The 14,784-nt window shown below is 40.2% G+C and overlaps 1 long non-coding RNA gene across 2 annotated transcripts in view; it reads right to left on the bottom strand.

The window, feature by feature from the left end:
- Positions 1 to 14,784, bottom strand: part of LOC113954550 — a 113,816-nt gene that overhangs the window by 37,773 nt on the left and 61,259 nt on the right. The window lies entirely within an intron of this gene.

Here is a 14,784-nt window from a genome sequence, read left to right as displayed (position 1 = left end):
AGTGGTCTACTTTTGGCTGAAAATCAACTGGATGAAAAGGTTTCTGTCATGATCATACTTATAGATTACCACCTCTTTATATATGTTGGCATAATTCACAGGTAGGCAAGCCCTTATAACAGACATTTCAAGATAAGCCAGGTTACTTTAAGTATTATTAAAAGTAGTTTGATTTGCTGCTTTTCCCCCCCTCTGAATAAATGGTGTTTAGCATGAATTTCACGAAGAGTTTCATCACCAAACTTCAGAGATCAGCAACCTCTGCTGGAGGATGGGCAAGTCTTGATGAGAAACTTGAATTAATCTGCACTGGGGGGCATTAACCCCATAGCTGGAGCCTGAGCTCAGCAGCCTCACAAAGGACTGGCTGACAGAAACAAGCCCTGCAAGTCTGTGCCACGTGGACCTTTACAGTGGGTGTTTGCTCCCAAAAAGAAAATTTTCTCTGAAAACTTTTTCTAGTCAAGTTCCTGGAAAGAATTATAGCTTTTTTCCCTTTTCATAGAAGACAAGTTCCAAAGTAACAGCTTCCTTCTTGCAGTGGTAAAAGGAATTAGAACTTTATAACTTTCCCTTAATAGCTGAGTACTTCATGGTAGTGTGTGAAAACTTCTGAGATACAGACACAGACATAGATACAGATACGAGTTTCTTCAGTCTGGTTGGATAAAAGACTGAAGGAGTCTTTCAAAGATCACATGCAGTAGTATCTACTCATTGGGGATGAAATAACAGCCTCTCTTCTCCTGCTGTTTATAATTGATACAGATCAACTCACTTTCTTCTTTCTCTGATGGCCCTTATACGCTTTTACACTTCAATTACTAAAGGAAGCAAAATTCTTTCCTGTACAAGCCACAGGTGGATGATAGACTTTTAATTGTCCTTGCTGGGAATGGCAAAGCAGGCAGTGCAACCCTTCTTATTTCAGCAATAGGAAAAAACCCTTGTTTGACAGTTTGCTGTTTGTATTTTATGGCTGACAGGTTTTTAACCAAATCACACTAACACTGATTCCCCCATGATCTCTTAGGAAAGATAAATTGGCAACTTTCTCCACTTCCAGTCACTGACATACTTCCATATATCAAATGAAAATACATGGAAAAATACTAATTTGAAAGCAGAGATCAGTGTAGTGTAGAAGGCAAGCAAAATGTAACCTATGACAAAGCAGACCCCAGGTATTTATGGGGCACCTTCTGGCCACATTGGATGACATTGGCAGGCTGATGTTTCAAGCCCAAGTTTAGTGCACTGCTCCATAAAGGATTCTGAATATTTATTGTGAATCAACATCTTTCTCAGTAATATTTTGACATGATACAGCAGCTCTTATTTCTCATATGTAACCATTTCTGTAAGTGTTAATGAAGGAAAGCTCGCCGTGCCCTGGGAAGTTAAAATAAATATTTTATACCTGGTTTGCAGCTGGAGTAACCTGAAACAAAGATAACTAAATAATTTAAATTATTGCTCATGTTGAATTATGAACTACTTTGGTCAGGAACTGGGTTTTTTTTATTTATTTATGTCTAGAAATAAATTAGTAACCAGTTATAACTAATAGACAGTTATAACAAAAATAATGCTAGTCAGTAGAAAGGGAAATAAGGAATTCTGACTCTGTATCAAGTCGGTAAAATTAACCAATTAGAGGAAAATGGCAGAAAGTCAGAAGGAATCAGAACCAAACCCATGCTTGTGCCAGGGGAGAATCACCGTGCTGGAAGGCCCGCTCTCAGAACTGAGAGCCTGAGCTACTCGGTGTCTGCAGTGCCTCTGTCAGAAAGGAACAGCCACAAAATATCAAAGGCTGTTTTTCCTCTCCAAACTCAGTGCCTGTTGTTTTTTCTCCAAACATGAGTCCATCTGCGCCTTCCCAAGCCATGGACGTGCGGTGACATCTGCGTCACTTTGCAAAAAGCATCTGTGTTTGCTTCTGACGGGAAGTGGGAATTGCCAAGAAATCATTGTCAAGACCCTTTGTTGTTTTCCTTTTTATACCTGTTATTTCTGAGCAAAAAAAAAAATGACCTGAATCTCCTTTCCTTACCAATGGAAATCAGATTTAGGTTCACAGAGTTGTGGAGAATACGGTTCTTCAGGCATCAGCACAAACACTCTTGATTCCAGAGGATATTTGTCTACTTCATTTGATCACACAGATAACCCGTATCCACACTGGGCTCTCACTGACATTGCTGCACTTCCTGTGTGGTAGCAAAGTTCACAGGGCTGGCCTGGCTCATATTCCATAGAATCCACTCAGAGATATTCAGACTGATGGACAGTTCTAAGTACTCCCACGAGAGCACTGGAGACAGAGACAAGACCACTACTGTAAACTACAGTGGGACACAAGCAGTAAAAATGTTATTTTAGAAAAAGCTGAGCCTGGGGGTGTAAGGAAAAAGAGTAACAGCTTTTAAAGCAAAATTACCAAGGTGGAATTACACATTGCCATCATTCAGATTTGCTGCTTCCTTTAAGTTCTGAGAGAAACACCACTCCCAAAGAGGACAAAAATGTCATCATCTACAAGCTTCTGTTTTGAGTCACTCCAAACATACAGTACAGGGTAAAGAGGACAATTTGACCCATACTGCATAAAGAGTGACTGTGCTTCTCAAATTTAATTAGTTTTCCATGAGTGATTAGAATGGGATGGTGAAGAGGACAGCAAAGATGACTCCAGGCATCATTCCTGAGCCTGAGCCTGGGATAGTTCTCCTGCATTCTGTACGTGGTGAGGTTTCTGAGGGGCACAAATCACTGCATCATATCCTGTCCTTATTTCAGAAATTTCAAACAAGGAGCCACTCCTTGCCATAAAACACCTGTATTTCACAATTCCACCTTTTTTTTTCAACATTATGATTAATTCCTTTCAAGGCAGCTAATAAGTACAAAACATTTTGCTTCAGCTCTGCAAAAGATGTGGGATTTTCCTGAGGAAAACCAAGCCACACAATGACAGCACTGCTCATTAAAAACACCAGATCTGCCAAGCAACACAATTTCTGATTTGTGCCTTCTGTGGCAGGAGGGCCAATTATATTGATAATTGGGATGATAAATTCTAGAAAGAAATTAAAATCTTTTATCCAAGCCTTTCAGATGTATTCTTCAAAAAAACCCAACAGTTCTTCATTAATTTTCCTTTTTCGTTGGAGATTGCATTTGGAAGTTGCAGTTCATCCTTAACTAATAAAAGTTTACTTACACACAAGGGAACTGTAGCATGAAATGTTCAAAATTAGGAAATGAGGATAAAAAAGTAAACAAAATTTAAGTATTTCAGTTTCTCAAGACCAAATTGTCTTTTCAATCACATATTTAAAATCTGCTTTACTCTTCCCAAAGTGAGAACTTCTGGCTTGATTACCAAAAATACAGACTTGCAGGAAGAGAGTACAACTTCATAAATTGTATGAAATTGCAGAAACTTCCAGATTAGTAGGAAAAGTCATTGTTTTACCCACCAAATTCAGTTTTATAAAGCCTTAGGTAGTAGTGAGATTATGCAGACAACTGGAGTTAATCCAAGACAGCTCTCTGGTTGAAAGAAACCACCTCCCTATAGGAGCATCCTTGGTGTTCACCAGATCTCTGCCTTAAAATTAAATTACCAAAGTACTAGAAAGTTAGGGAAAGGGATAGAATTCCTCTGAGGGAGTCCTGTCTCTGGGCACTACCATCTTTTTCTCCCAGGCAGGATTACCCTGTGGGACTCCTGTGAACTTTCTTTGAAGGGTCTCAATTTTTGCTTCAGAATGGCTCAGACTATTCTGAGCTGCAGGTATTTTGAAAACAAAATTAAGTTTCCATAGAAGGTTAAAAATATTCCCTGAGCCCTCTCCCACATCAGACTGCAGGAGCTGCAGGACGTTACCATGCTATCAATACAGTCAGTATATTTCTCAGGCACAAAATACAAACACTGAGTTAGAACACTTAATATAAGTTTGCTAAGTGCTTTTGCTTCCTTTCTTGGTCATGGTTATGAGAAACTGTTTGTTTAAATGGGGAGGAAAATGAATAGATTCCCCAGACTTCCCTCCTCTGCCAGCAAATACAGCGCTCACCGTGCTCTGCATGACGTGGTGAAAAGGGAAAAATTAGATTCTCCTGTTAAAATACTTGTCACCTGTCACTAGGTTGTTTTTCACTTTTCCTATAAATGTACACTTAGGGCCACCTCAGTTTCTGCCGACTTCTGCAGGGATTCAGGAATAACGAGGAAAAGCTTTGGTCTAAGTTCTGTGCTCTCATGCACTGGCATTAGTCCCCAGTAAGTTTCCTACCACTCCCACAGCAATCCTGAGGAGGATCAGGGACACAGCAATATTCTGTGGAACTGTCCAGAGGGGAAAAGCTCTCTTTGAGGAGTGATCTGTGCACCACGCTCTGTGGGTAAGGATCTCAGCCTTGGCCCTGACAGGTCAGTGCCTTTCAAAGCACATCCAAACTCCTACACACAACTTAAGCAGAAAGGGCTTATTTCCTTAATTTCTGGGATATATAACTTTCAAGAAGGAATTTCAATCCAATGTGCATCCATCATTTCCTACCGGATGCACAGATGGACTTTACAGAGATAAAGACAACGGTATTAACCGTGCATTAAGTTCACATCCCTCTTCAATGAATTTCTGCAACATCTCTGTGTATCAAACATCTGTGAATGATTCTGCCAAAACTCTGGAAGCCAGCAAGGAACTACCAGGCACAAGGGAAAGCACCTGTACTCTGGATGGCACAGCTGGATGAAAGGCGCTGCCTGCCCGCGGAGCTCGTGCCGTGCCAGCTGTTTGGCAGGATGGACTGGAGGGCACAGCGATGAGAGGTTCTCTGAGAGAGCCCATGGCACACTTCAAAAGCATTTCTTAACTCTCACTCCCCTGCCTCTGTGCACTGCTCACATTGCTTCAGTTACTTCACTTCTTTAATCTGATGAACGTTAATAAAAGAGCAAGTTGTCCTCTCAGCACTGATTCTTTTAATCATTTCTTTAGGCAGTGAGGTTACAGCCTGCACCTTTGGCAGGGTCAGCCAGCTCAGATTACACAGCCACCTTCCTGCCTTTGCACCCAGGGATTTAGGGAGAAAGTTTCTATTCTACTTTGCAGGCAGTGAAACTCAGCAAGGCCTCAGCTTTCTTCTAACGTCCTGTTGTACTGAAGGGAACATTGCTGTTGATTATTCAGATGTTTTTACCTTTAATGGCTCTCTTTAAATTGCTCCATTTCATTGTGCTGATCTTAGCTCACTGACTAATCTGCTCTGCTGGGGAATAAAATTATCGGTTGTATTTTTCTCATTTTTGGAATAAAAACAGTTTGAGTTGAATTCAAACTACCCTTTTTGTCAACAAGGAAGAACGTAAATATTAAGAAAGCTTTTCCCATCATTTTGAACACCTTCTCTTCTCTATTTACAGCTCTCTTTAGCTGAGCTTCATGAACATTTGTGTGGGCAAAGCTGGGTTGGCACAAACAGTACTCAGAGAGAATTCCGGGCCTGTAACAGAGATTTGCTACCTCCCAATCAGGTTCTTGATTAAATAAACCACATTTTGACAGGCCTAGAGTTGCCTTTTAAAGGTCAAGACATTCATGCAGGGAACAGAAACACCCTGTACAAAACACAAGGGCATGGTCCGTGTCCCAGGGACCTCTGCTGAGGAGCACAGGTCGGTGAGCAGCACACAGAGAGATCAAAGGGGGAGCAGCAAACCAGAACCACCAGTGAGAGTGGTCAGCCAAGGATGGCTCTCTGCTGCTACTGACTGGTGTTTCTAAGTGCTATGGAGGAAGAGTTTTCTGAGGGGGGGTTGAACAGCAGAGGATATTGTGCTTTTTGCATTAGAGCACAAGGTATTTTCAAGGGCTGGTGCTGATGAGAGCATGAATGAAATGGGGTTTGGTGCCATGTGCTGAGAACACTACAGATGCCAGAAAAGAACTTTACTCTTGGTCTGGAAGGTGAAGGGTATGATGGTCAATATGCAGAGAGACATTTCCCTGATTCCTTGCAAAAGGAAACTAAACTTAGGAGGGCAAATTAAAGTTAGGCTGTCTCCACACTGTTCTTTGAAGTAGTGGATGAGACATGTTTAAGCTCAGCCTTAGCAGAGGAAAGGAAGCAAGAGAGCAGGCAGAGTCCAGCCTGAAGCAGGAGAGCCGTTTGCTCTGGGAGCATCGGAATAAATCCAGCTGCGTTTTTTCTATTTGTATTTTGTAGCTGCCAGGTTTTTAACCAAATCACAGTAACACTGCAGGCAGGGAAGAATCCACATAGGAGAGTCCTTGCTGTCTAACACCTACCTGGGACCTTACAGAGCTCCAGCTCCAGCACCAGCAGGATGTTGAGCTGTGCTGCCTGGGTGCTGTCCCCTCCTGAGGTGGTCACTGACACCCTGACTCTTGATGGGGGCATGAAATCTGCGTCTCTTTTCAACAGGGCTCCTACTTTTTTGAGCTGTTCACGCTGTTTTGTTATCTTTATGTTTCCACTGGGTTTGCCTCATGATTGCTGGTCAATTTGAAGGGTCTTGGAGTCAAAGGAACTGACAGATATTCAAAGGCATGCATAAACAAAAAACTCAAAAGATGCTTCACTCTTTTTATTAACTTGCAGTAAGAGCTTCAGAAATTATTTTATATTACTATCCATGAGCTATGAGCTACTATTCTCTTCAGAAACAGCAAGAATACTGGGGGAATTAAAAAAAAAAAAAAAAAAGAAAAAGAAAAAAAGTAATAAGAAAGAAGCTCTGTTTTTGAATGAGGGAGGCTGTTTCAATCCAAGGCTTTCCTGCTGAGATGTGAAGTGACCAATCTGTCCTAATGCTTTGAGCCACCTGGAATGAAAAACAGCCAGGACCTGCAGGGACCCCTTGAAGCAAGTAAGGACTGTTGGCAAATGGAAACAATAGTACTGGGCATGTTTCAGCTCAATGCTCAGCAGGGCTCTATCTGTGCTAAAATCTACATTCTACAAGTTTTTATGGCTGGAAAGGACTTGGGAGGACTTGCAGCATTCACTTTCATGTTCCCTGACTGGTTTAAGAACAACTTACATTTATTTTCTTTCCCTATTAGTAACTATCAACATCATACAATTCCAATTCCTGTTCCTTTTGTTATAGATAGATGTGTTATATATAGGTATACTTGTATCCTTTTTTGTTATACATTTTCCATCCTAAATACTTCGTACTACAGCAAGCAATAGAATGACAAGATTACAGCAGTGGCAATATTGGTTCACCTGGTTGCAATAAACTCCATGCCATCAGTTAAACTGAATATTAGTCCATATAAAATTAACAGCTTTCAACCTCACTAAAAAATTAAAACTGTCAGGAAGACTGATTTGTTTTGTGGGTTTGGGTTCTTTTTTTCCCTTTTGCTAGTTTTCCTTCCATACAACTCTGTATTCTCTTACCTCCCTAAACTACTCTGAAGTGGTAAAACAAGGGCAGACTTTTATTCTCACACAGAGATCAAGAAATTAAGAGTCAAGCACTAAGCACCTAAAGGGAAGAGCTGTGATTTATCTCAAATAAAATAGCAAAAATATTTCGCCTGAGACAGAAATGCTGGAAGGATAAATCAATCCAATCCTGAAAGACAAACAGTAGAATGAAAGAAGACGTAACTCTATCAAAAGAACAATACTGGTCAATTATCAATAACATGTTTGGTTTCCTTTACATTGAAAGAACCTACAGTGGCAAAGGTTTCCTGATTTACCCAGGGTTTTTAAGACCTTAAAGCAAGAATAGAGGAAGAGATGTAATTTAGGGGGCCTGAAGTAGCTGTTTTCCTGTAAATACAGAATCCAATCCTGCCAACCCAAACTTAATAAGCAGTGGGGTTTTCTTTACAAAACCCACAAGTCAGCTATCAAAGATAAAATATATTTTGGCAACTATAATCAAAATGCACACACTGCTAATTCAGATAACACAGTACAAATGAACCTGAAGTCTGGATAATTGTCTGTGCAAGTATCACTGTACTGGCAGTGTTTATCACATGCTGATATGGGAGCACAAAATTCTTATTAAACACAGAAAGTCCCTGTCCTAGTTCACTAACAAAGGAAAAAAAAACGGCAGCAAAAGGCCACGTACCACACACACAAAATCCTCCCTTTCCATCCATTTTGCACCTCTGTCACCCAGTCACACATGGAAAGGAGGAAAACAGCTGGGAATATGTGTGTGTTCAGAGCAGGATGAGCTGAGAAGCCAGGCCACAGCCTGCAAGCACTCAGCTGTCCTCACAGGCTGGCCCATGCTGTGTCACTTCTCATTTCCTCAGGGGTGCTCCTATTATTATTTGAGAGCCATGAGATCACCACGCAAACTTGTTTGCACATAAACATTTTACTCTGGAAATAAATAAAATTCAAATAAATTCGATAAGCTCAAATAAAAGTTAAACCTTTTTTTCAGAGTTTCCAAAAAGAGACCAGACCCAGCAGGAATGTCAGGCACAGCCGGTAGCTCACAAGCAGCTGGAAGGAGTTTTAGGCTCATCAAGAGTCTCCTTAATGTTGTTGTTCTGTACTCTGTGATTTAGAAGTCTAAACATTACACTAAAACCAAGTGACTCGTTTGATGTAATTTCAGCTATGACAGAAACTTTTTCTACAGCCTAAGTCAAATCCCATAAACTTTCCATTTTGCTGTGGGCAGTGCTATTGCTGTCCTCACTGATCTAGTGGGGGAACACTGATAAATAGAAAAGCTTGCAAGCGATGCAAATTGAATTTGTATTCCAACAAAACCGGGTTTACTTTGTCCTTTGCATTGGTTTTCCAGCAGCATGTGAAGTCCCAACTATGCTGAATGCCACAGGGACATGTGGTCATGGACAGCCCCTGCCTCAGAGACCTCACGAGGTGCGACCTGCCAGGGAGGAAATGTAAGTAGCCATCTCAGAAACGGAGCACCAAGAGTGAAAAGATATGTAACCATGACAGTTTGGACCCAGTCGCTCTTGGAATGCTCACTAATTTTCCAGGAAATGCAGCTTCACTTCTGTAGGAAGGCAGGATGGTGCTGACCCCAAGCTCTCTGCTGGGAGTGTCTAGAGATCTAGTTCACTGATTTGGTCTAACAGTTCTCTTCTTTTATTTGCTAGAGAGAGACTAGTTAGCAAGTATCAAAAGGGTTTAAAAGCTCCAGGTGCTCCCAGCAGCCAAAGCTTTAAAAAAATAAGAGACAGGGCAGCATGAACAGCCACTGTGGGTAACATCTCTCGACTGATTGCTGCTGATTTGGGATCAGCAACGGTACCTTGGGAACATCCTCATTCAGACTCCCTTGGCTGAGCAAACATCTACACCACAGATGTGTTGAGGGATAGGTATGAAAACTAAAGGGCAAAATGAAAGGATCCCAAGTGTGCCATAGCCCTCCAAAAAAAATCAAATGGGATCCAGAGGTAGACACACACTCAAGTATAACAACCTCTTTTCAGCCTGGCTGTTCTCCTACATTTTGTTCCGGAGTCTAATTAAAATGCCAAGCAAGCCCACTATATTCATTTAGCAGTGCTGCAGTCAGCCTTAGGTACAAACTAATCTCTTACATATTTTCCTGGCTTGTTCAGAACAGTGAAGATTTTGTGGTTATAATACCTTTAGGTTATAACATGTTATCCACAAGTAATCTCTCTGTTCACTTTACTTACTGTTCAATCTTTTGGTTGATCTCTCACAATCACAGATTAACGCTTTACTTCATAACCAGAATATGCCTGTGCATTCCTAAAATGCCCTGAAAACAAGTTTTATCCTCACTGTGTAATACTTCAGTAATATATTCTGCGTTTACCTTCAGGCTTCTTATTGGACTGTGTGCAGACCTCCATTCCCCCCCACACTTTCATAAATTAAAAAGAAAAATGTGAATATTTGATGCCACCCAAGCAAGAGATATACACGTGGTACAGCTTCCAGTACAAAGAAGTCCTTCCTGACTCCAGCTGTGGTCCCTAAAAAGTATAGCCACGATTTTCATTCATAATTATTTTTCCAGAACCAGTGCTGCACAGAGAATGCCAGTGCTGCTTGTTCTCATGAGGAAATCAGATCATAGTTTTAGTGAAGTATGTTTCCTCTCAATGGGACAAGAAGAGTTAAAAGCACAAGCTGGGTCTTTCAGAAATGTCTTCCACATAGACCAATAGGAAACATTCAACAGTTTAATTATTTTGGGGTCTGGACAAGATCAAATCTTCTATTACTCTAAATATTTCATAGTGATAGTAACAAACAGGGCTAGAAAGATTAACCAGCTCTGTGCTGCCTAAATATTCCTCACGTGATCTACCGAAGCAGAAATTCAGATGTTCACTACTAAGATTCCAAAATATCAAGAAGTAAAATAATACCTGTTTAACAGGTATTAACCCTGAGTTTCAGTAAGATAAAACTAAAAAGAACCAAACTAAGAAAAAACATGTCTTGAAATTTCACCTAAGATCCCGAAGACAGAGGAGCAGCAAGCATTGTTCCATTATTTAATAAGGAAATTGCAGATCATTTTGCCTGACATCAACGTCAGAGAAACTGATGGAAAGGCTGGTACAGGAAGAAATCAGTGCACAATTAAAGGATGATAGTACAATTAACGCCAGTCAACAGAGAAAATTAGTTTTGTCAGGAAAAAAAACCCCTTCCTATTTCCCCACGAGACTATGAATTAGTTTGATAAAGTGAACTCTTGTAAGATTATTGCAGGGCTTTGGCTCACAACTCTAAAGGGGTTTTGGTAAAAACCTCACCATTGTATAATCAGTCTAGTCAATACTAAATGGACTCAAACTATACTGAAGGACCCAAACAAAAGTATAAAATTTTTGTTGGAAAAAGCTGCAAATTGCAAAAAGTTATACAGATATAAATAATAGAAAGGGCAGGGACTTAATATAGACCAACTACAATCACTTAGGGAGCTCTGGCCTATATTTTAACACAGAGAAATCCAAGTTGTTCATTAAAAGAACAAAGAAAATCGGTCACATTTCGAGACAGAAAATGATTTTGTGAAAAGCAGTTACTGTGAAAAGGAAGAAGCAGTACTAGTAGACCCAAGTAGACACACATTCTCAGAGCAAAGAGTAGGCAAAATTACTCTTATTGCCAAGATGGAGTTGTTGGTGCTACTACAACTCTTTGTGGCTTCAGAAAGACCATTCCTGGAAAAATGTGCTGAAAGAACATCTCCAGAAAACCAATGGCTTTACTGATAGAAACAATACCAGTAATTTGTGATGATAGGGAGCCTTCAGAAATTCAGCTTTTAGGTTAAGGTGTGAGAAGTTTAACAAAGAATTGTGGTTTATCAGTACAGAAATGGGCGAGGGGATGGCTTTCTAATCTATTGGAGAAAAAACATAATGGGTTCCATACATGCTATTGAAGATTAGATAGATAGATAGATAGATAGATAGATAGATAGATAGATAGATAGGAAAAACAGCAGAAATGTCCATTAGCAAGGAAAACTGTGAGCAACATACTCGAGGACACGCTGGGTTTTAAATACCTGTGTAAAAACAATAGTCTTTCTAAAACCTTGCATTAATGCTGAACTGCTGGGTGAGGTTCCATGGCCTTTCATCGGAAAAAACATGAGGAGATCATCACCAAAGTAGGCATTTCAAGAAACTACAGTTTGGCAGAGGTAAACAGGTGCTCAGGTAACACCTGAGTACATGGCATAAACATATTTAAATACAAGGCAAGTATTTAAAAAAGGGAACGGAGAGCATAGATGGTGACCACAAGTCAACAAATCCAGGCTGTTGCCAAGAAGGCATATCCAAGGGTGACTGTATTGGCAGGAGTAGAGCCTGCAAGGTACCCAAAATATCCCTTCCACTTCATGTAGCACTGATATGTGTTCAGCTGGATTACTTGACCCCAGCTTGGGGAGACACTGCAGGAACGGTAGAGACAATTAAGGAAATATCAGAAGTGGAAAAAAATGATCAGAGGGCTGAAAAACGTGATGTTCAAGGGAGAACTTAAAGATGTGGCACTACTTAGCTTAAAGAAAAGAAGGCTGAGACTTGGTAACAGGTTTCCAACTTATCCCGAGAGTTCCAACAGAAATTGGAAAAGGTTAAAATTTGAGCAAACTGGTCGGTTGGCATATTAAATGCTAATATACTAAACTCAAATCCTAAGTGACATTTCTCAGGGATGAAGTTAGTATTTCCCAGACAAATGTCCGTGTATCACCACCAGCTCTGAGAAGCTGCTGCTTTCCCGAGGTTAACAATGATTTCACACGGTCCTTTGATTGACGCAAGTGCTCAATCACATCCAAATCAAAATAGGAGGAAGCTACTGTTTTCCATGGCTTCCTGCAGGACATATGCACTGTTATCCCTGAGGGGAAGGCGGGTTATGCAATGAGTGAGTAGCTCTGCATGGCCATGTTTATTTGGGAAGCATTTCCAGCAATTATTTGGAAAGGACTGAGAGAATAAACTGATAAGACATTCTCATCAGTCAGTATTTTCATCACGAAATAACAATTAGATTTTAAATTAATTGGACTTTGGTTGCTGTTACACTCTCTTTATGCAACTTACATAATGGAAGGGAAATGCAAACTCGCTTTACTGGTAGTGGGATTCTTCACTGTGTGTGTTTTGCATGTGTGTGTAAAAGTGCTGGCTAATAAACAAGAGGAATACTTTCCTCTACCTTATCATATTCTACCCTCACTGGCAATATAGTAAAGCCCTTACCTTGATTTAGGAGCCAAAATGGACCAACTGTTTTCCAGATTCAAGGGATAGTAGAAAGACAGCCAATTCCCACTTCTTAGCAAAGCTAAATGCTGCTCCAATTCATCTAATGAGTAAGTCAGACAAGTTAACTATGGTGACATCTGAAACCTTATTTTCTTCTCTTTTAAAGGGAAATGATACAGAATCACATTACTTTCAAATAAGTTTAAATAGCGTTCTTTGAGCATAAAATATCACATAAACACTTCTTTCTCCAGTTACATGCTTCCATATTTGTCCTTAGAAATTATCATGAGTTAGTAGCATTTCTAATATGTGTGTGCCTTGGACACACAAAAAAATCCCACTTTCTTGTCTCCTTGCACAACAATATTTGTGAAAGATCAAATGGAACATTTCAGCTATAAAGCTTCTGCATCAACCAGTCCTGCTGTAGCACAGTCTACTGATGGAAAAGCATCCTGGCTTTGACACTGAGCTCTCAACCAGCTCCTAAACCTGAACTGGACATTTTTATTCATATGCCAACCCCTTTTCAGGTTTATAGCTACTCTACACCAATTCTGTCCTCTGAGTTCAGAAACAAACTGGAAAGCTGGGCGAGAGCTAAGGTACACGGAGCTTTTTCGGAGCACTTTGGAAGCCAAAATTACAGAAGACTTTTTCCACTTTTACCGTTCATTCTTTGTTATGTTTGGCCTTCATCCCCTCCTGTCACCTTAAAATTGAAAACAGCGTGTTCATTATTATTCATGGAAATTCATCGGATACGGAGAAAATATCCCCTTTTCCCCCCCAGCTGTTCCACTTTTATTTCTTTTGGGAAAGACTATGCTATTCTTTGCTTGGGTAGCAATCCTTTGAACTGCTGTTTTGCCACTGCATTCGTAGGAAGATAATCATTTGCATTGGCTTTACTGATTCTTATCTGTAGGCATATAACAGCCCCAGCACCCACAGTCCCAGTTCCTTGTGGCAGGAGGCACAGGGATGCTGTATCTATCTCAGCTGGTCTGGTATTTAATATTATATGTTTACAGTGCTCAGCAAAACCTCTGTTCCTGACTGTGGCTTACTGGATGGTACTACAGTATAAATGCTTATTTCTATTAGTGCTACTCCTAATTACATGAAATGAGACGCTATGTATTGCAGCTGACATAATTTCATTGACCATTACCTTGTTATTCTCCTATGAGACAGAGAGAAAATCTTATCTTAGTTTTTAAATACCAGTAATTAAATTATATTTTTGTATTTGTCCTTTTGTAAACAAACTCCTTCTGCCTCTTTACAGAAAAGATATTTCCATGTGTTTGGTCCTCCTTGGTTTTCCTGTCTAGATCACCTCTGATGATTCTGCAATTACTTTTTGAGATGGGATGATCAATATTCCATGAGATCCTTCAGGGAATGGCATTTCAGATACTTATAAAATCTGCATCATATAACTGTATGTTTTTCATTGTTATTATACTTTAGCATTCTAACACAGTGTTATATTCCAAAACCTTTGCCTAGCTTAAGGGCTTTTATTGCCTCAAAACCCTTTTCCTGAAATGAAACGGTTAATGTAGAATTCTGTGAGTTACAAGACAGGTTTCTTTTCTTTTTTTTCTAACATACTACTCTTTCCAGGTTTTGACATTGAACATCTGCTTCATTTATTGCCATGTTGTCTGTTTATGCAGTTTGCTCGGTAATTCTGTATTTCCCTGCTGAAACATTTGTCTCTGCCTTGAGTAGCAGCTTGACTCATGCAGCATGTAACTGGCTTATGCTTCACCTTCATATTTGCTCTCTGGTCACCGTGCACATTATTTGTCTTGGGATCCTCTTTATAGCAGAGCAATGTTCATGTAAATCCCCCCCTTTCTGTGTGCCTCATATTTCACACAAACACTCATAGCCAAAACCCACACGTGTCCAAGTGAGTGCTGTGCACGGATGTGACATAAAGGCACAGAAGATAAAACCCACACGTGTCCAAGTGAGTGCT

The sequence above is a fragment of the Corapipo altera genome, unplaced genomic scaffold (genome assembly GCF_003945725.1).
Source record: "Corapipo altera isolate COAL_440 unplaced genomic scaffold, ASM394572v1 255, whole genome shotgun sequence".
NCBI classification, from domain to species: Eukaryota; Metazoa; Chordata; class Aves; order Passeriformes; family Pipridae; genus Corapipo; species Corapipo altera.
Note: the sequence above shows the minus strand (reverse complement) of the source record. Positions and strands in the feature narration are given on the sequence as shown.